Source organism: Homalodisca vitripennis, chromosome 5 (genome assembly GCF_021130785.1).
Source record: "Homalodisca vitripennis isolate AUS2020 chromosome 5, UT_GWSS_2.1, whole genome shotgun sequence".
NCBI classification, from domain to species: domain Eukaryota; kingdom Metazoa; phylum Arthropoda; class Insecta; order Hemiptera; family Cicadellidae; genus Homalodisca; species Homalodisca vitripennis.
In genome coordinates, this window is record NC_060211.1 from 148,096,418 (window position 1) to 148,117,913 (window position 21,496).

Consider the following 21,496-nt stretch of genomic DNA (forward strand, 5'->3'; position numbering starts at 1 on the left):
TTATGCCTATGAGTATGTTGCTTTGCCTATTAATTTTAATGGCTTTCAAATGAAATCAAACAAATATATGTATCGTCATTTCATGCCTGTATGCAAAATATGATGATATTATGACAACAGAAATCATAACCGTTCCGACTGAAGTCGCTGATCAGCCAAATGTTCGGGATTTGTCGGTACTGCTCGGCTCTGTGTCACCCTTCTCTCCGAGGTGTATGATGCTATGATCACTGATCAGTCCATGCAGTTGGTCCACGAGGAGCTCGTTCGTATGGTCCAGACTGAATAGAGATTAAATTAGAACAAAGTATATCTATCTCGATGATTTACAATTTTCAACCTTTGTACAGGATTTTTAGTGTGGTAGTCGTAATCCACAGTGCACTGTTGTTGGCATTTTTCCTGAAAAATGAATGAAGCGTGATATTAATAAACTTCCTGTTCAACACGCACCTTGCAACACTTGTAGGTTAGGTTTGTTAGTGTATGAAAGGGATGTGGCTAGTGTGTAATTGTGATACAAGCTACTTTTTAGTTTTCTGATATAAATATTTTAGTAATTTCATATCGAAAATATTGACGTCGTAAATTTGTGGTTGGTAGGTAATTAGTTTACCGACGTGAACTGGCCATAGATTCCATCCATAAAAAGAACGAGTACCGGGAACTAGTTCCTAAATGAATCCTAAATAGTTCATCAACTCAACATACAAAATTTTTATTAATTAATAACGTGAGGATACTAGTAATACAAATAATGATTTTTAAATGAACAAAACTGTACTTTATGATAATAATCCCATTTTATGCCGCAATTTTCAAGGACTTATACTCAATTAAAGGCATGTTTGAGAATCCCCTATAAAAGGGCAATACCTTAAAACGTACGAACCATTTTTGATAAACTTTCTACCACACTCACTACATGGTCTAAACTATACTAAAAAACAAGCCTCTTCTTATGCCACGCCTATTTCTCGGGTACATCGATTTACAGGCCAAGTACTGACAAAACCAATTAGTGGACGGCCATATCTTCAAATGTAGAGCCAATTTTGATAAACTTTTCTGTTCACATTAATACCGATGGTCTAGTATACTAAAAATATAAAAGCATCATTCTTAGCACGCTTATTTCGAGAGCCACAATCGATTTTACTGGGGCCATAGTGCTGACAAAGAAAAACCAATCTTATGGACGGCCATATCTCAAAAATGTAACGTGCCAAATATTTTGATTAAATCTATCTGTACACATTCACTACTTGGTCTTAGTATACTAAATTATAGCCTCATTCTTATGGCCACGACTAGTTCCGGTGCTACAATCGATGTTTAAAGGCCAAGTGCTGACAAAAACCCATTCTATGGACGGCATATCTCTAAAAATGTTCGAGCAATTTTTAATAAAACTTTCAGTACAACATTCACTACATGGTTAGTATAACGTAAAATACAAGCTCATTCTTGCACGCTATTTCGACGCCTCAATAATCTTTATAGGCAAGTGCTGACAAAAACCAATCTATGGACGGCCTTTTATCAAAAAATGTACGAGCAATTTTGATAAAACTTTCAGTACACATTCATTACTCATGGTCTGAGTATACTAAAATATAAGCCTCATTCATTAGGCCACGCCTATTTCCGGGCTACATCGATTTTAAGCAAGTGCCTGACAAAATTCATCTAAGGACGGCACAGATCTCAAAAAAATGTACGAGCAATTTTGATAAAACTTACTTGCTGACAATTCACTACATGGTCTATTTACTAAAATATTAAGCCTCATTCTTAGGCACGCCATATTTCCGGTGCCACATCACGAGTTTACAGGCCAAGTGTGACAAAAACCAATCTATGGCGCCTATCTCTAAATGTAAGAGCCAATTTTGATAAAACTTTCGTGTACACATTCATCTACTTGGTCTTGTATACTAAAATATAAGCCTCCATCTTAGGCCTCGCCTATTTCCGGAGCTACATTCGATTTTTACAGGCCAAGTGCTGACAAAAACCCAATCTATGGACGGCCTTTATCTCAAAAATGTAAATATATTAAACCAATAAGAGCCAATTTGATTAAAACTTTCAGTACACATTCATACCATGGTCTTAGTTTACTAAAATACAAGCCTCATTCACTAGGCCACGCCTATTTCGGAGCCTCAATAAAACTTTATAGGCCCAAGTGCTGACAAAAAAACCAAATCTATGGTCGGGCCATATCTCAAAAATGTACGAGCCAATTTTGATAAAACTTTCTGTACACATTCACTACATGGTCTAGTATACTAAAATATAGGCCTCATTATTAGGGCCACGCCTATGTCCGGAGCTACATCGATTTTACAGGCCAAGTGCTGACAAAAACCAATCTATGACGGCCATATCTCAAAAAATGGACGAGCCAATTTGATAAAACTTTCTGTACACATCCACTACGTGGTATAGTATCTAAAATATAAGCTATTCTATAGGCCCGGCCTATTCCGGAGCTACATCGATTTTACAGGCCAAGTGCTGACAAAAAGACAATTATGGACGGCCATATCTCAAAATGTACGAGCCAATTTTGTATAAAACTTTCTGTACACATCAATACATGGTCTATTATACTAAAATATAAGTCTCATTCTTAGCACGCCTATTTCCGGAAGCTACATCGGATTTTACAGGCCAAGTGCTGACAAAAAAAAAACCTCCAAAATTTTTAAATGGCGGCCATATCTCAAAAATGTACGAAGCCACTTTTGATTAAAAATTCTGCACACATTCACTACTTGGTATAGCTATACTAAAATGTTAAGCCTCATTCTTAGGCACGGCTATTTTCGAGCTACATCGATTTTACCAGAGGGGTGGCCTCCCAAGTGCTGACAAAAACCAATCTAATGGACGGATATCTCAAAAATGTACGAGCCAATTGATCAACTTTATGTACCTTTCACTAACATGTCTAGTATACTAAAAATATAAAAGTTCATTCTTAGGCCACGCTATTTCGGAGCCACAAATAACTTTATAGGCCAAGGGCTGACAAAAACCAATCTATGGACGGCAATCTCAATAATGTACGAGCCAATTTTGATTAAAAACTTCTGTACACATTCACTACATGGTCTAGTATTAATAAAATATATGCCTCATTCTTAGGCCACGCCTTTTCGGAGCTACATCGATGTTACAGGCCAAGTGATGACAAAATCCATCTATGGACGGCCATATCTCAAAAAATGTACGAGGCCAATTTTGATAAAACTTTCTGTACACATTCATACTTTGGTCTAGATACTATTAAAAATAAGCTCATTCTTAGGCCACGGCCCTATTTCCGGAGCACATCGATTTTACAGGCCAAGTGCTGACAAAAAAACCGAATATATTGGCGGCCATATCTCAAAAATGTACGAATCCAATTTTTGATAAATTTCTGACACATTCACTACATGGTCTAGTTATACTAAATAAAGCCTCATTCTTAGGCACGCCTATTCCGGAGGCCACATCGATTTTACAGGCCAGTGTGACAAAAACCAATCTATGGACGGCATATCTCAAATGTACGAGCCAATTTTGATAAAATCTTTCTGTTACACATCACTACTTGGTCTGTATACTAAATCTTAAGCTCATCGTAGGCCAGCGCCTTATTTTCGGAGCTACATCGTTTTACAAGGCAAAGTAGCTGCAAAAAACCAATATATGGACGGCCATTCTCTCAAAAATTGTACGAGCAATTTTTGATAAAACTTTCTGTTACACATTCACTTACTTGGTCTAGTATACTAAAAATAAGCCTCATTCTTAGGCCACGCCTATTCCGGAGCCTCTAATAACTTTATAGGCCAAGTGCTGGACAGAAAACCAATCTATGGACGGGCAATATTCTTCAAAAATGTACGAGCCAATTTTGATAAAACTTTCAGTACACATTCACTACATGGTCTAGTTACCTAAATATACAATGCCTCATTCTTAGGGCACGCCTATTTCGGAGCCTCATCGATTTTCAGGCCAAGTGCTGACAAAAAAAAACCAATTTCTATGGACGGCCATATGCTCAAAAATGTACGAGCTAATTTGATAAAACTTTCTGTACACTTTCCACTACATGGTCTAGTATACTAAATATAAAGCCTCATTCTTAGGCTCTCGCCTATTCCGGAGCCACATCGATTTTACAGGCCCAAGTGCTGACCAAAAACCAATCTATGGACGGACATATCTCAATAATGTACGAGCCAATTTTGATAAAAACTTTCTGTACACATTCACTACTTGGTCTTCGTTAATAATATAAGCCTCATTCTTAGCCACGCTTATTTCCGGAGCTACATCGTTTAAAGGCACCAAGTGCTTGACAAAAACCAATCTATGGACGGCCATATCTCAAAATTGTACGAGCCAATTTGATAAACTTTATGTACACATTAATACTTGGTCTAGTATACTATAATATTAAGCCTAATTCTTAGCCCACGACCTATTTCCGGAGCTACATCGTTTTTACAGGCCAAGTGCTGACAAAAACCTATCTATGGACGGCCAATATCTCAAAAATGTACGAGCCAATTTTGATAAAAACTTTCTGTACACATTCATACTACTTGGTTAAGTATATAAAATATAAGCCTCATTCTTAGGCACGACCTATTTCGGAGCTACATCGATTTTACAGGCCAAGTGCAGACAAAAACCCAATCTATGGACGGCCATATCTCAAATAATGTACGAGCCAATTTTGATAAAACTTTGTCTGTACACATTCACTACTTGGTCTAGTATACTAAAATATAAGCCTCATTCTTAGGCCAAGCCATTTCCGAGCTACATCGATTTTAACAGGCCAAGTGCTGACAAAAAACTATCTATGAGAAGGCCATCTTCTCAAAAAATGTACGAGCCAATTTGATAAAAAACTTTTGTACTCCATTCACTTTACATGGTCTAGTATACTAAATATAAGCCTCATTCTTAGGCCACGCCTTATTTCCGGAGCCACATCGATTTTAAAGGCAAGGCTGAACCAAAAACCAAATCTATGGACGGCCTTTTTCAAAAATGTACGGCCAATTTTGAAAACTTTCTGTACACATTCATACTGGTCTAGTATACTAAAATATAGCCTCTCTCTTAGGCCACGCTATTTTCGGAGCTACATCGATTTTACAGGCCAAGTGCTGACACAAAACAATTATGGCGGCATATCTCAAAAATGTAACGAAGCCAATTATGATAAAACTTCTGTCACATTCATAATTTGGGTCTAGGTATACTAAAAATATAAGCCTCATCTTAGGCCACGCCTATTTCCGGAGCTACATCGATTTTACAGGCAAGTGACTGACAAATTTCCAATCTATGGACGGCATATCTCAAAAAATGACGAGCCAATTTTGTATATAACCTTTATGTACACATTCACAACATGGTTCTAGTATACTAAAATATAAGCCTCATTCTTAGGCCCGGGCCTATTTCCGGAGCCACATCGAATATACAGGGCCAAGTGCTGACAAAAACCAATATATGGATCGGCCATATCTCAATAAATGTACGAGCCAATTTCTGATCAAACTTTCAGTACACATTACTACATGGTCTAGTATTACTAAAATCAAGCTCATTCTTAGCCACGCCTATCATTCGGAGCCTCAAATAACTTTATAGGCCATGTGTGACAATAAAACAATCTTATGGACGGCCATATCTCAAACTGTACGAGCCAATTTTGATTAAACTTCAGTACACATTCACTACTATGGGTTCTAGTATACTAAAATACAAGCCTCATTCTTAGGCCAAGACTATTTCGGAAAGCCTAAATAACATTATAGGCCTAAGTGCTGACAAAAAACCAAAGTCTATGGACGGCCATAGCTCAAAAATGTTCGAGCTAATTTTGATAAAACTTTCCGTACCACATTCACTACAGGGTCTAGTATACTAAAATATAAGCCTCATTCTTAGGCCACGCTACTTTCGGAGCTACATCGATTTTACAGGCCAAGTGCTGACAATATCCAATATATGGACGGCCTATCTCAAAATTGTAGAGCCATTTGATAAACTGTTTCCTGTACTCATTCACTACATGGTATAAGTATACTAAATATAAGCTCATTTCTAGGCCACGCACTATTTCGGTGCCACATCGATTTTTACAGGCCATGTGTTGACAAAAAAACCAATCTATGGTCGGCCATATACCAAAAAAATGTACGAGCCACAATTTTTGGATAAAAACTTTCTGTACACATTCACTTACAGGACTAGTATACTAAAATATAAGCCTCATTCACTTAGGACACCGGCTATTTTCGGAGCTACATTCGATTTTACAGGCCAAGTGCTGACATAAACCAATCTAGGGACGGCCACTAGTCTCAAAAATGTACGGAGCCAATTTGATAAAAACTTTCTGTACACATTCACTACATTGGTCAAGTATACTAAATATATCGCCTCTTCTTAAGCACGCCTTTTTCGTGAGCTACATCGATTTTACAGGCCCAAATGCTGACAAAAAAACCAATCTATCTTGGTTTTGGTGCTGAAAAAATCTAATGTATTAAATCAATCACCTGAAAATTCGTAGAGATATTGTAGGTTAATCTTCGTATACTATTGTAGCACTTTAACAGAAAATTGAGTGCAATAATCGTATATATATTAGTAATGAAGACGGATGTAGTAATGCTCCCTTTCTACATATATTAAAACACTACAGAGAGTGTGGTCAGCTGCTAAATTATCACTACGGCAATAGTTTATCTGGACTAAACACATAGTAATCATGTAACACAAGTTAGCGCCATAAATGTAATGGGCTGCTCTTGATTGCATGAAATATCTAGTGACCATTAAAAGTCAAGTTAGCGCCAACAGTAAGGCTGCTCCTTGATTGCATGAAAATCATCTGTGCCCAATAATGTCAGTTAGCGACCAAAATGTTAATGGCTGCTCCTTGATTGAATGTAATCATCTGTGACCAATAAAGTCAAGTTAGCGCTCACAAACATGTAATGGCTGTCCTTGATTGCATGAAAAATAATAATGTGACCAATAAAGTCAAGTTCGGCGCCAACATGTAATGGCTGTCCTTGATTGCATGTAAATAATCATGTGACTAATAATGTCAAGTTAGCGCCAAAAATGTAATGGCTGGCTCTTGATTGCATGAAATCATCTGTGACCAATAAAGTCAGTTAGCGCCATACATGTAATGGCTGCTCACTGATTGCATGAAGAGTATCATGTGTTGACCAATAATGTCAAGTTAGCGCCAACATGTAATGGCTGCTCCTTGATTGCATGAAAATCATCTGTGACCATTAAGTCAAAAGTTAGCGCCAAATGCATGGCTGCTCCTTGATTTGCATGAAATCAATCTGATGACCAATTATATCAACAGTTAGCGCCTACATGTAATGCTGCTCCTTGATTGCAGGAAATCATCTGTGAACCAATAAAGTCAAGTTAGCGCCAAACATGTAATGGCTGCTCCTTGATTGCATGAAATCATCTGTGACAATAATTTCAAGTTAGCGCCAAATTGTTGTGGGCCTGCTCCTTGAACCAAGAGTCAAATATTGTTGAAGGTGAGTGTCAAATACAAACAAACACAGATGATGGAGGTAAATTTGTTCGCGTCCGTGGTAATGGTAAATATTACAGTAAAAGGATCATTCATTGTACTTTCAAATAAAAATGTTTTACATGTTTACAATTCACTTAAAAAGGTATCTTAATCTCATTTCAATCATTGCATTTCTTTACCACTACAACACGTGCTCCTGGGTAAGCCAATGGAACAATAATTCATACAAGTTCTAAGTAACATATTCATATTCCTAGATTGGTTCATGTAGTAAATGTGTACAGTACAGTTTATCAAATTGGCTCGTACGGTTTTTGAGTATGGCCGTCCATAGATTGGTTTTTGTCAGCACTTGGCTATAAAGTTATTGTGGCTCGGGAAATTAGGCAGTGTGGCCTAAGAATGAGGTTGTATTTTTAGTATTAATAGACCATGTAGGTGTGAATGGGTACTCAGAAAGCTTTATCAAAATTGGCTCCTCGTACGTTTTTGAGATAAGGCCGTCCATAGATTGGGTTTTTGTCAGCACTTGGCCGTTTAAATCGGATGTAGCTCGGAAATAGGCGTGGCTAAGAATGAGGCTTTGTATTTTAGTATACTAGACCAAGTAGTGAATGTGTACAGAAAGTTTTATCAAAATTGGCTCGTTTACGTTTTTGAGAATGGCTGTCCTTGATTGGTTTTTGTCAGACTTGGCCTGTAAATCGATGTGGTCCGGCAATAGGCGTGGCCTAAGAATGGCGGCTTGTATTGTTAGATATACTAGACCCATGTAGTGAATGTGTACTGAAAGTTTGATCAAATTGGGTCGTACATTTTTGAGATTATGGCACGCCATAGATTGGTTTTTGTCAGCACTTGGCCTGTAAAATCTGATAGTAGACTCGGAAAATAGGCTGTGGCCTAAGAATGAAGCTTATATTTTAGTATTCTAGACCATGTAGTGAATGTGTACTGAAAGTTTTATCAAAATGGCTCGTACATTTTTTGAGATATGGCGACCATAGATTGGTTTGTGTCAGCACGTTGGCCTATAAAGTTATTGAGGCTCCGGAAATAGGCGTGTGGCCTAAGTATAAGGCTTGTATTTTAGTATAACTAGACCATGTAGTGAATGTGTACAGAAAGTTTGATCAAATATTGGCTCGTACATTTTTGAGAATGGTCCGTTCCATAGATTGGTTTTTGTCAGCACGTGGCCTGTAAAATCAATGTTGCTCCGAAAATTAGGCGTGGTCCTATGACATGAGGCTTATATTTTAGTATACTAGACCATGTAGTGAATGGTGTACTGAAGTTTTATCAAAATTGGCTTCGTACATTTTGAGATTGATGGCCGTCCTTAGATTTGGTTTTTGTCAGCACTTGGCATTGTAAAATCGATGTAGCTCGGAAATAGCGTGGACTAAGAAATGAGGCTTATATTTTAGTATACTAGACCATGTAGTGAATGTTTTACAGGAAAGTTGTATCAAAATTGGCTCGTACATTTTTGAGATATGGCCCGTACATAGATTGGTTTTTGTCAGCTCCTGGCCCTGGTAATAATCGTTGTAGCATCCGGAAATTGGCGTGGGCCTAAGATATGAGGCTATATATTGTATAGTATACTAGACCTTGTAGTGATTGTGTACAGAAAGTTTTATCAAAATTGCTCGTACTTTTTTGTGATAAGGACGTCCAAAGATTGGTTTTTGTCAGCACTTGGCCTGTAAATATCGATGTGTAGCTCCAGAAATAGCGTGGCCTAAAGAATGAGGGCTTGTATGTTAGTATTACTAGTCACATGTTGTGTAATGTGTATTGTTCAGAAGTTTTATCAAAATGTTGGCTCGTACGATTTTTTTGTTTCTTTCTGAGATAGAGTAGAGGAGAGTAGCAGAGAAGAGTAGTAGATAGATAAAGAGAGCTGTAGAAGATAGGAGAAGTAGATAGAGTGAGAGAAGAGTGAGGCAGTAGATCATGAGCTAGAGCAAATTACGTGACTCCCAACTACCATCACCGAGTGAGAGACTAGATACAGAGAGTTAGAGGATCTCACGAAGTAAGAGATAGAGTTAGAAAAGATAAGATAGAAAGAGGAAGAGTAGATTAGTAGCAGAGAAGAAGAGAGAGAGGATAGTAGGAAATGCTTTATGTGTGAGTGTTGTTAGATAGAGTGAAAGAGACTAAGAGAAGAGAGGAGAGGAGATAGAAGAAGATTAGGGATTAGCCAGGAGAGTACTCAGAGAGATAGCAGAGAGTGAGTTAAGTAGAGTAACGTGACGACGCAGCTTAAGTTCCAGAGATCATCAGAGGCAGATAGATATCGCGAGATTTAGATAGAAGAAGCTTGAGAGAGAGATGGCTAAGAGAAGATAGGCAGATGAGAGAGAGGAGATAGACGTAAAGTCAGACAGAGAGATCAGATAAAGAAGCCAGATCAGTGCAGATTAGGAAGCAGCAGATCCAAGGTTAAAGATAAGAGATAGATAGAGGAAAGAGAGAGGTAGAGAGTGAGAAGAGAGAGAGACGAAAGATAGTAGAAGAGAGATGAGAGAGTAAGATTAGAGAGAGAGGTGAGGTAGAGTCAGATCAGCAGATCCAGAGAGATATGGTATCGGAGATAGATAGAGATAGTAAGATACGAGGCAGAGTGCATTGAAGTAGTTTCGATATATGTGAGCGAGAGAGATGTGCAAAGAAGGCAGAAGAAGTAGAAGAGAGAGTAGAGATGGTGGACGGATTAGATGTTCAGATAGAGATCGCACAGAGATGAGATAGATCAGAAAGAGTAGATAGTTAGCACAGGATAGAAGCAGAGTTGAGAGAGAGAGATACTAAGTGAGAAATGCAGAGAGAGTTTAAGATACAGAGCTAGATAAGAGCAGAAGAGATGGAGAGAAAGATGTCGAGATAGAGAGAGATAGAGAGATAACAGAAGATAGAGATAGTCATAGATTATATAGGAGAGAAGAGAGTAGAAGAGAGAGAGAAGAGAAGTAGACAAGATGCGAGAGATTTAGATAGAAGATAATCACACACACCCCCCCCCCTCCCCCCCCCCCCCCCCCCCCCCCCCCCCCCCCCCCCCGATGATAAGAGTCCCCCCCCCCCGAGAAGAGAGCTAGCCTTTACTCGCAGAGTAGAAGATTAGCGAGAGGAGTAGTAAGAGAAGATCAGAGAGAGAGAGAAAGATAAGAGAGATAGAGAAGTGAGAGATAGAGAAGAGACGATAGAGAGAAGAGAGATAGATAAATAGCACAGAATTAGACTAGAGAGTCTAGAGTGTTTAGCAGATAGATAGATCAAGGAGATTAGAGAGAGAAGCCCCCCCGTAGTTATAGATAATTAGTAAGAGAGATAGAGGTAGTGTTGCTTTGATGATGTGTGTAAGATAATTAGAGATTAGAGCCACCCGAGAAGAGATAGAGAGTCAACTGTGAGAAGAGTAGATACTTAGAAGAAAGAGAGAGAAAGCGAGAGGTTAGTGAGAAGATATAGAGAGATCAGTAAGATTGATGCAGATAGGATAGAAGACGAGATAGAGTAGAGTAAGGGATGAAGAAAGATCTATGTGAGATGTTAGTGAGTCTAGTGCAACACCACCACCACCGAACAACCGAGAGAAGATAGATAAGAGATAGAGATGAAGAAGACACACACATTTGGAGAAGATTAGATAGATATCGAGAGAACAGAGAATAGAGAGAGATGAATGAATAAGTAGAGATAGATAAGAAGATAGAGAGACAGTAAGGGGTAGAGGAAGAGTAGGAGAGATCAAGAGAGAGAAGAGAGCAGGGAGTAAGAGAGGTAAGAGCGAAAAGAGCAGAGAGAAAGATTAGATAAGAAGAAGAACGGATAGAGAGAGAGAGTTAGAGATGAGAGCAGAGATTGTAGGAGAGGAGAGACGAGAGAGACTCCCTAGAGAGTAGATTAGTTAGACAAGAGGAGGATAGTTAGAGCAGTAGAGAATGAGAGGAGGGGGTAAAAAATGAGTAAGAGAGCAAAAAATGAAGGGTAGCAGAGAAGAACTTTAGAGAAGAAGAAGAGTGGAGAGTAGAGAGAGAGTTAGAGTAGACAGGAGTACGAAGAAGAAGAGTAGAGCAGAGAAGAAGATAGAGAGAGTTTCAGAAGATAGTTTAAGCAAGAGATACAGGCAGGAGGAGATTAGAGAGAGAGATGAAGAGATAGAACTAGATAAGCAGACCTAAGTAGAGAGAGACAAGTGAGCATATATGAGTAGATTCTGATAGATACAGAGATAGAGAGATAGATCAGCAGAAGAGAGTACAAGCAGTGAGAGAAGAGAGAGAGAGAGAAGCGAGGCAGTTAGATTAAGAGAAGTTAGAGAGAGAGATTGGAGAGAAAGAGGAGAGAAGATAAAGAGAGCGATGGAGAGAGATCAGATGTAGATTAGTAGAGAAGAGATAGGAGATAGCAGAGGCAAGATCGTAGAGCAGTAGCTAGAGAATAGAAGATATAGAGTAGAGTTAGAAGCTGAGAGAAAGAAAGAAGAGTGACTGTAGTTGAAGGAGAGAGAAGCGTCATAGAAGATCGAGATATGGCCTGTCCTTTGATGGTTTTTGTCAGCAATTGGGCCTGTAAAATCGATTTAGCTCCGAAAAATTAGGCGTGGCCTAAGATTGAGGCTTATATTTTAGTATCTAGACCAGTGTTGTGAATGTGATACAGAAAGTTTTATCAATATTGGCTCGTACATTTTTGAGATATGGCCGGCCATAGATTGGTTTTTGTCAGCCTTGGACCTGTATAATTACGATGTATGTCCGGAAATAGGCGTGCTGGCCTAAGAATGAGGCTTGTATTTTAGGTATACTAGACCAGTAGTGAATGTGTACAGAAAAGTTTTATCAAAAATTGGCTCGTACGTTTTTGGAGATATGCTTGTCCATAGATTGGTTTTTGTCAGCACTTGGCTGTAAAATCGATGTGCTCCGGAATTTAGGCGTGGCCTAAGAATGAGGCTTGTATGTTAGTATACTAGGACCATGTAGGATGTGTACAGAAAGTTTTATCAAAATGGCTGTACGTTTTGTGATATGGCTGTCCATAGATTGTTTTATTCTGCCACTTCGGCATGTATAAAAATCGATGTGGCTCCGGAAATAGGCGTGCCTAAGAATGGGCTTGTATTTTAGATATACTAGACCATTGTAGTGAATGTGGACAGAACGTTTTATCAAAATTGGCTCGTACCATTTTTGAGGATTATGGGCCGTCCATAGATTGGTTTTTTGTCGCATTGGCCTGTAAAATCCGATGTAGCTCCGGGAAATAGGCGTGGCCTAAGATGAGGCTTGTATTTTAGTATTACTAGACCATGTAGTGAATGTGGTTACAGAAAGTTTTATCAAAATTGGATGTACGTTTTTGAGATATGGCCTGTCCATTAGATGGTTTTTGTCAGCACTTGGCCTGTAAATCGATGTCGGCTCGGAAACAGGCGGTGGCCTAAGAATGAGGCTTGTATTTTAGTAATTTTTTAGTATACTAGACATGTAGTGATGTGTACAGAAGTTTTATCAAAATTGGCTCGTACATTTTTGAGTATATGGCTGTCAATAGATTGGTTTTGACAGCACTTGGGCCTGTGTAAATTCGATGTAGCTCCGAAATAGGCGTGGCTAAGAATGAGGCTTGTATTTTAGTATACTTAGACCATGTAGTGATGTGTACAGAAAGTTTTATCAAAATTGGCTTCGTACGTTTTTGAGATATGGCTGTCACCATAGATTGGGTTTGTGTCAGCAACTTTTCGCCTGTAAATCGATGTTGGCTCGGAAATATGCGTGGCCTAGAATGAGGCTTCTATTTTTGTATTACTAGACCATTGTAGTGAATGTGTACAGAAAGTATTATCGAAATTGGCCTCGTTAAATTTTTGAGATATGGCCGACCCTAGATTGGTTTTTTTGTCAGCACTTGGCCTGTAAAATCGATGTAGCTCCGGAATTAGGCGTGGCCTTAAGAATGAGGCTTGTATTTTTAGTATACTAGGGACCATGTAGTGAATGTGTACAGAAAGTTTTATCCTAAATTGGCTGTACAATTTTTGAGATATGGCCGACCATAGATTGGTTTTGTCAGCACTTGGCCTGTTAAATCGATGTAGCTCCGAAAATAGGCCGAGGCCTAAGAATGAGGCTTATATTTTAGTATACTAGACCATGTACGTGATGTGTACTGAAAGTTTTATCAAAAATTGGGGCTCGTACATTTTTGTAGATTATGGCCGAAACCATAGATTGGTTTTTGTCAGCACTTGGCCCTATAAAGTTATTGAGGCTCCGGAAATAGGCGTGGCCCTAAGAATAGGCTTGTATTTTAGTTTACTAGACCATGTAGTTGAATGTGTACAGAAAGTTTGATCAAAAATGGGCTCGTACATTTTGGAGTTATGGCCGTCCCTAGATTGGTTTTTCGTCAGCACTTTGGCCTGTAAATCAATGTAGCTTCGAAAATAGGCGTGGCCTAAGAATGCGGCTTTTATTTTAGTAACTAGGGACCCATGTAGTGAATGTTGTACTGAAAGTTTTTTCAAATTGGCTCGTCCATTTTTGAGATATGGCCGTACATGATTGGTTTTTGTCAGCACTTGGCCTGTAAAAATGATGTAGCTCGGAAATAGGGTGGCCTAGAATGAGGCTTTTATTTTTAGTCTTATTGAACATGTAGTGAATGTGTACAGAAAGTTTTATCAAAATTGGCTCGTTACATTTTTGGAGGAGTATGCCGTCCATAGATTGGTTTTTGTCAGCACACTTGGCCCGGTAAATCGATGTAGCTCCGGAAAATAGGCCGCTAGGTTGGCCTAAGGAATGAAGGCTTATATTTTAGTATACTAGACATGTAGTGATTTGTGTACAGAAAGTTTTATCAAAATTGGCTCGTACATTTTGAGGATTTGGCCGTCCATAGATTGGTTTTGTTCAGCATCTTGGCCTGTAAAATCGATTGTAGCTCACAGAAAATAGGGTGGCCTAAGAATTGTGGCATGTATTTAAGTATACTAGACCATGTAGTGAATGTGTACAGAAGTTTCTTTATCAAAATTGGCTCGTACAAAATTTTTGAGATATGGCTGTCCATAGATTGGTATTTGTCAGCACTTGGCCTGTAAATCGATTGTAGCTCCGAAAATAAGGAGTGGCCTAAGAATGAGGCTTCTATTTTAGTTATAGACCATGTAGTGTATGTGTACAGAAAGTTTTATCAAAATTGGCTCGGACAATTTTTGAGAATTAAAATGGGGGGGGGGGGGGGGGGGCCCGGTTCCCCAAGATTGGGTTTTTGTCTGCACTTGGCCTGTAAAATCGATGTAGCTCCTGGAAAATAGGCGTGTTGGCCTAAGAATGAGGCTTGTATTTTTGGATACTCGACATGTAGTGAATGTGTACAGAAAGTTTTATCAAATTGGGCTCGTACGTTTTTGAGATATGCTGTCCATAGATTGGGTTTTTGTCAGCACTTGGACTGTAAAATCGATGTGGCTCCGGAAATAGCGTCTGGCCTGTAAAGAATGTAGGCTTGTTATTTTAGATATACCTAGACCATGTAGTGAATGTGATACAGAAAGTTTTATCAAAATTGGCTCGTTACGTTTTTGAGTTATGGCTGTCCATAGATATGGTTTTTTTCAGCACTTGGCCTTTAAATCACGATGTGGCTCCGGAAATAGGCGGATGGCTAGCAATGAGGCTTGTTTTTTGTATACTTAGACCATGTAGTGAATGTGTACAGAATAGTTTTATCTAAATTGGCTGTACATTTTTGAGTTTGGGCCGTCCAATAGATTGGTTTTTGTCTCAGCACTGGCCTACTGTAAAAATCCGTTGTAGCCTCCGGAAATAGGCGCCTGGCCTAAGAATGAGGCTTGTATTTTAGTATACTTAGACCATGTAGTGAATGTGTACAGAAACGTTTTATCAAAATTGGCTCGTACGTTTTTTCTTGAGATTATGGCGCTGTCCATAGATTGGTTGTTGTCAAGCACTTGGGGGGCCCTGTAAATCGATGTGGCTCCGGAAATAGGCACCGTGGCGGCCTAAGAATGAGGCTTGATATGTTAGCTATACTAGACCAGGTAGTGAATGGTGTACAGAAAGTTTAATCTAAATTTGGCTCGATACATTTTGAGATATGCTGTCCACTAGATAGATTGGTTTTTGTCAGCACTTGGCCTTGTATAAATCGATTGTAACTCCGAAAATAGGCGTGGCCTAAAGAATGAGGCTTGTATTTTAGTAATACTAGACCATGTAGTGAATGTGTACAGAAAGTTTTTATCAAAATTGGCTCGACAGTTTGTGAGATATGGCTTGTCCATTGATTGGTTTTTGTCAGCACTTCGCCTGTAAAATCGATGTGGCTACGGAAATATGCGTGGCCCTTTAAGAAGAGGCTTCTATTTTTGTTTACTAGACCATGTAGTGATTGGTGTACAGAAAGTTTTATCAAAATTTGGCTAGTACATTTTGGAGTTATGGCCCGTCCATAGATTGGTTTTTGTCAGCACTTGGCGCCTCTGTAAAATCGATGTAGCTCCGGAAAATAGGGTGGCTAAGAATGAGGCTTGTATTTTAGTATACTAGACCATGTAGTAAGAATGTGCTACAGAAAGTTTTATCAAAATTGGCTCGTACGTTTTAGAGATAGGGCTGTCTCATAGATTGGTTTTTGTCAGCACTTGGCTGTAAATACGATTGTGGCTCCGAAAATAGGCGGTGGCCTAACGAATGAGGCTTGTATTTTGTATACTGACATGTAGTGAATGTGTACAGAAAGTTTATCAAAATGGCTCGTACTGTTTTGAGATATGGATGTCCATAGATTGGTTTTTGCCTCAGCACTGGCCTATAAAGTTATTGGGGCTCGGAAATAGGCAGGTTGGCTAAGAATGAGGCTTTGTATTTTAGTATACTAGACCATCGTAGGTGAATGTGTACAGAAAGTTTTATCAATTTGGCTCGTACGTTTTGAGATTTGGCTGTCCAGTAGATTGGTTTTTTTTTCAGCACTTGCCTGTAAAATCGATGTGGCTCGGAATAGGCGTTGTGGGTGTTGGCCTAAGAATGAGGTTGTATTTTAGTATACTAGACCATGTAGTGAATGTGTACACGAAAGTTTTACAAAAATTGGCTCGTTACGTTTTTGATGATTTTGGCCGTCCATTGATTGGTATTTGTCAAAAATAGGTATAGAGGTCTCAAATTGATGGGTAGTAAATATAATACAGTAGACCATGTATTCAAAGTAATGTATTAAGTATAATCTATAGTATTTTTTTTTATAATTAAATTTATTATTTTGTTATTTGTTCTTTTTTTAAAATTATAAAATTTAATTTTAATAATATAATTTTAATCCTGAAGTGATTGAATGGTTCAGGTACTAGGTTAGTTTGTAGGTTCAGGAACTAGGTCAGGAGTAGTTCATGAAACCAGGTTAGGATTCAAGTCAGGGATTAGTTTCTTTTTATGGATGGAATCTATGGCAGTGTTCACACTGCTATTAGTTTCCTGTGTATTATACTTTACAACTCGTAAATTATTAGCTGTGTTGTTTTGCAAAACTCAAAAGATCAAACACTATTATTATTTGACCAAGTTCTTTAATCATTCAAAATTCAAGCCCACATTGTGGTAATCATTGATCACGTGATATAATCTATTGTGTGTTTAAAAGGGTTATTTTATATTTATTTTTCTCCAAGTGAGTATTTACAGTCCCTTGTCTTTTTACTTTAGCTGCAGTATATAGTAAGCTGCCACTCGAACAACTATTTAATCATCGATATTCATGATTATCTAAAACTGTATAATCTAAAATGTTGAATTATTTTATAGGTATTTCAAATTACAGTAGCCTATAGTTTGCTGTTATATCTTGAAAAGTAATAATTTAACAATGAATAAAAAACTTGAGGCTATGTATATTTATTACATTTAACAAATAAAACTGTAATAATTACTTTTTACAATTTTAAAAGATTGAATGATCGATAATATTGTATCATGATTAGAACAATTTAAATGCTGTCGGACATGCTAACCCTGTTAAGTAACTGTACGTACTACGTTGCTCAAACTTGCTATAAAAAAGGTGTATTATGTTCTATAATCTTAAATGTGTATATGTATTTGATACATCAAAATATAGCTTCACCATAATATAATTCAAAGTTAAATCATGAGTATGGTATTTGAGTAATTGCTGCTAGAGACGGGAAATACATGCAAGTATAAGTATACAAAAATTTATCTAACTGTACTACAAGATTCTTGGAGTGAGCGCGGAATTCGAACACCAAACTAAAAAACACAAATGGTCTCTACATCCCAGAAATGTTGATTGTCTTTGTCAGTCTCTTTCTAAGGAATCCTGGACTTTCTTAAACAATTTAAAATCGCCAAGTAAGGCATTCAATGCATTTAGTTATTGCATAACCACACATCTTGATGCCACTTGCCCATTCAAAATGTCCAAGGAAAAAAATTTCAAAAAATCAATGGGTTACCCAGGGCATTCTCAAATTAAGAGAAAACTTAAATTTCACTACTCCATATTTAGGGAGTCTCAAGATGAGTGGTTTAAAACCTTTTCCAAAAAGCTATAAGAGAATATACAGGAAAGTCATAAAAACAGCTAAAGCCTATGGACATTGAAAGTAGACTGAAGAGAGCAGATAACGTATCCAAAGTAGCATGGGACATTATTAGGCCTAACTCAAATTTAAAACCAGATTTTTCCAAATTTTCAAAACCAATAAAAATTAAAGTTGGGGATGAACTTTTACTGGCCCTGAAGAAGTGGCCAGGGAGTTTAGTAATTTTTATGCAATCGCAGTGCTGAACCTGCCTTTGAGCGGCAGTCGGTCTATTTTGGAACCTATAAGGGGATTGGTATTGTCCATGGTGCTTTCTCCTGCTAGCTAGAAAAAGGTGGTGGGGGTGATACGGGGATTCAACACAAAAAAATCATGTGACATCAATGGCATGTCAGTATGGCTACTCAAACGTTGCCTAAAGCACATTTTGAAACCACTCACAAGACTGGTTAATATGTTCTTTGAAATAGGAGTGTTTCCATTCAGCTAAAAACAGCTAAATAAAGTGATTCCAGTTTTCAAGAAAGACGATCCTTGCCTCGTCCCATTTCAATTCTGCCAGTTTTAAGTAAAGTATTTGAAACACTTTTTTTAAAGACTCATGGATTTCCTCAATAGGTTTGGCATTTTGTCTTTAAGCCAATTTGGATTTCGAAAAAACATGTCAACAATTGATGCCACCACAAGCCTTGTGGATGTGGTCGTGGGGGGTTTTGAGGGTCGGGAGCACACAATTGGTGTATTTCTCGATCTTTCGAAGGCCTTTGATTGTGTTCACCATGCTACTCTTTTGTGAAAACTGAAATCATATGGGGTATGTGGTCTGCCACTGAAGTGGTTGAAATCGTACCTCAGTGACAGGTATCAGTTTGTAGAAATTTCCAGTGTTCAGTCACAGAGAGTTCCTTTGAATCAGGGGGTGCCCCAGGGATCTATCCTTGGACCTGTAGTGTTCTTAGTTTATGTGAACGATCTGGGACTATCAATTCAGAATGGAAAGATAATCTAATACACGGATGACACGACTCTATGTGTCAGAGCAAAATAAAATACTGCTTTTGAAATTCAGTATTTCTCAGACTTACATCGTAAAACTAATAATACAAAAATGAATTATATAAGTTTTTGCCTCCGTCAACAAATTAACAAAATTATACCCATTACCATGGTAGAGGACACCCTTTTAGAGGAAGTGGAATCCACTTGATTTTTAGATATATATCTCGATGATTAACTTGGACCAATCATGTTGAGCATGTATGTGCAAGGGTTGCTTCAGGCGTTTTTACCCTGAGGAATTTGGCACAGGTTTGCTCTTTTGCGGTTCTAAGGATGGCCTATTTTGGCCTTTTATATCCCTATTTGACCTACGGCATATGCCTTTGGTGTGGATGTGCAAGGAACAGATTCAACAGAGTTTTCAGGCTTCAGAAAAAAGTCATTAGAATCATGTGCAAATTGAATCCAAGAGAGTCGTGCTGCGATGCTTTCAGGGAGCATGGTTTTCTGACTTTACCCTGCCTCTGTATCTTGGATGTAGCTCTGTATTGCTGATTCCGATGTGAGTTAGTGCGGGGCAGAGACGTCCACAGGTATGATACTAGAGGTGGGGACAGCTACAGGATGCAACATCATAGAACATTGGCATCTGAACAACTTCCTTCACAAGCTGGTGTCAGATTAATTAATAATCTCCCTGAGAGCATAACAAATGTCAACAACCCAACCCTGTTTAAGCTCGGTTAAAGGACCTTTTAGTGTCTGAAGTGTTTTACTCTGTAGATGAGTTCATGTTATGCCGCTGGGACCACTAATTATTCGTAACTTATTACCGATACTGAAGCCATGTATGAATGAGAGGGAGAATGTATGTATGCGTGCAATGAATGAATCTTAGAATAGCAAACTGCAGGATTTTTAGCTTTATTTATTGACGTTTGCAAATGCAATGTAAAATTGTTTGAAAGCAATATAAATATGATTGATTGATTGATATAATGTAACATAGAATAATAAACTAATAAAATTATAAACGGGTTAATTTAAATTTTCATATATAACACAATTATTGGGTAGTATGAAATCCTTATCTACTATTTGTTATTAGGCTATACATATGTACTATGTAATATAAATATAAAAAGTTAAAGATAACCTTTACAAGCATTCATGTGATTTGAGCTTGAATTTGGGTACTATTTCGAGGGATGCTTTTCTTATTTCACCTGAAAAATACACCAGGTGCCACTGAAGCTTGGTGGCCCCTGGGGGGATTGTCAGGGGCATATCTGATCAGTATTTTCCCGATCTGAAATCACGCCCTACATCGTATGTGATCTGAGGTTGGGCAATAGTCCTGGCCATCAGTGCGGGCTTTGGTGGTGCCCTTGGTACCAACCAGCACTTCTGGCTTAAAAGAAAAACGCCCCTTAAGATAGTACCCAAATTCAAGCTCAGATCACATGAGCACTTGTAAAGGTTTTGTTTAAGTTTTGTACTACTGGTAACATATTTACGATAGCCTAATCTGAACCTACTTATCTCTCATAATAACATTCCATAATGTAATATTTACATTCCTAGCCTCATTACTTGCATTGGCCTTGGCTGTTACTGATTACTGATTAAACTAAACCAGAAACTTGTTATGAGAACACCAAATCATTCAGCTCAGCTGTTACTGAAATAACAGTATTCCGGTAATAGGTTACCACTGAATTGCTTGTTATTGACACTAGCCTAATACTGGCCATCTGTAATGGCAGCAAGAGCAATGGTTATATACATGTTTTATTTGTGTCAGACACGTTTATCCTTCAAAGTATTAAAAATAAGGTAAATGTTAGTGTACGTTTGTTATATTTTATACATACATATAGTTTAGATTGTTTTTTATTCACCATAACATTATTACTTTTTATTCTGAAATTTGAAATACCTATAGCTTAACGTAATTTGGTTTAATCAGTTATATCAAGGATTCTTTACGCATGAATATTGTTGATTCGGGTTGCAATATAATAAGCGGCCACAACACAATTGAATAATGATTATAGAATCATCAATATTCATGACCATCTTATAATACTAAAAAAATGTCGGACCCAATTATGTAATAGGTATTTCAAATAACAGTATAGTTCTGCAGCTTTTAAATCAATATATTAACGTTAAATAAAATGCTATGCTATCTATATTTATAAAATGTAAATAAAAACAATAACATTTACTTACCTTTTACTTTTTCTAGGCTAAACGTGTCCGACTCCTTGTGAAACAAA

The 21,496-nt window shown here is 37.9% G+C and overlaps 1 protein-coding gene across 3 annotated transcripts in view; it reads left to right on the forward strand.

The window, feature by feature from the left end:
• Window positions 1-249: 249 nt before the first annotated feature.
• The window catches only part of LOC124363007, a 32,084-nt gene continuing 10,837 nt past the window's right edge, over window positions 250-21,496 (forward strand). The window contains exon 1 of one of the 3 annotated variants that reach the window (XM_046818056.1): window positions 250-469. The gene's annotated coding sequence lies outside the window, so the exon portion shown is untranslated. The other 2 variants (XM_046818053.1, XM_046818055.1) reach the window with 2 other exon arrangements.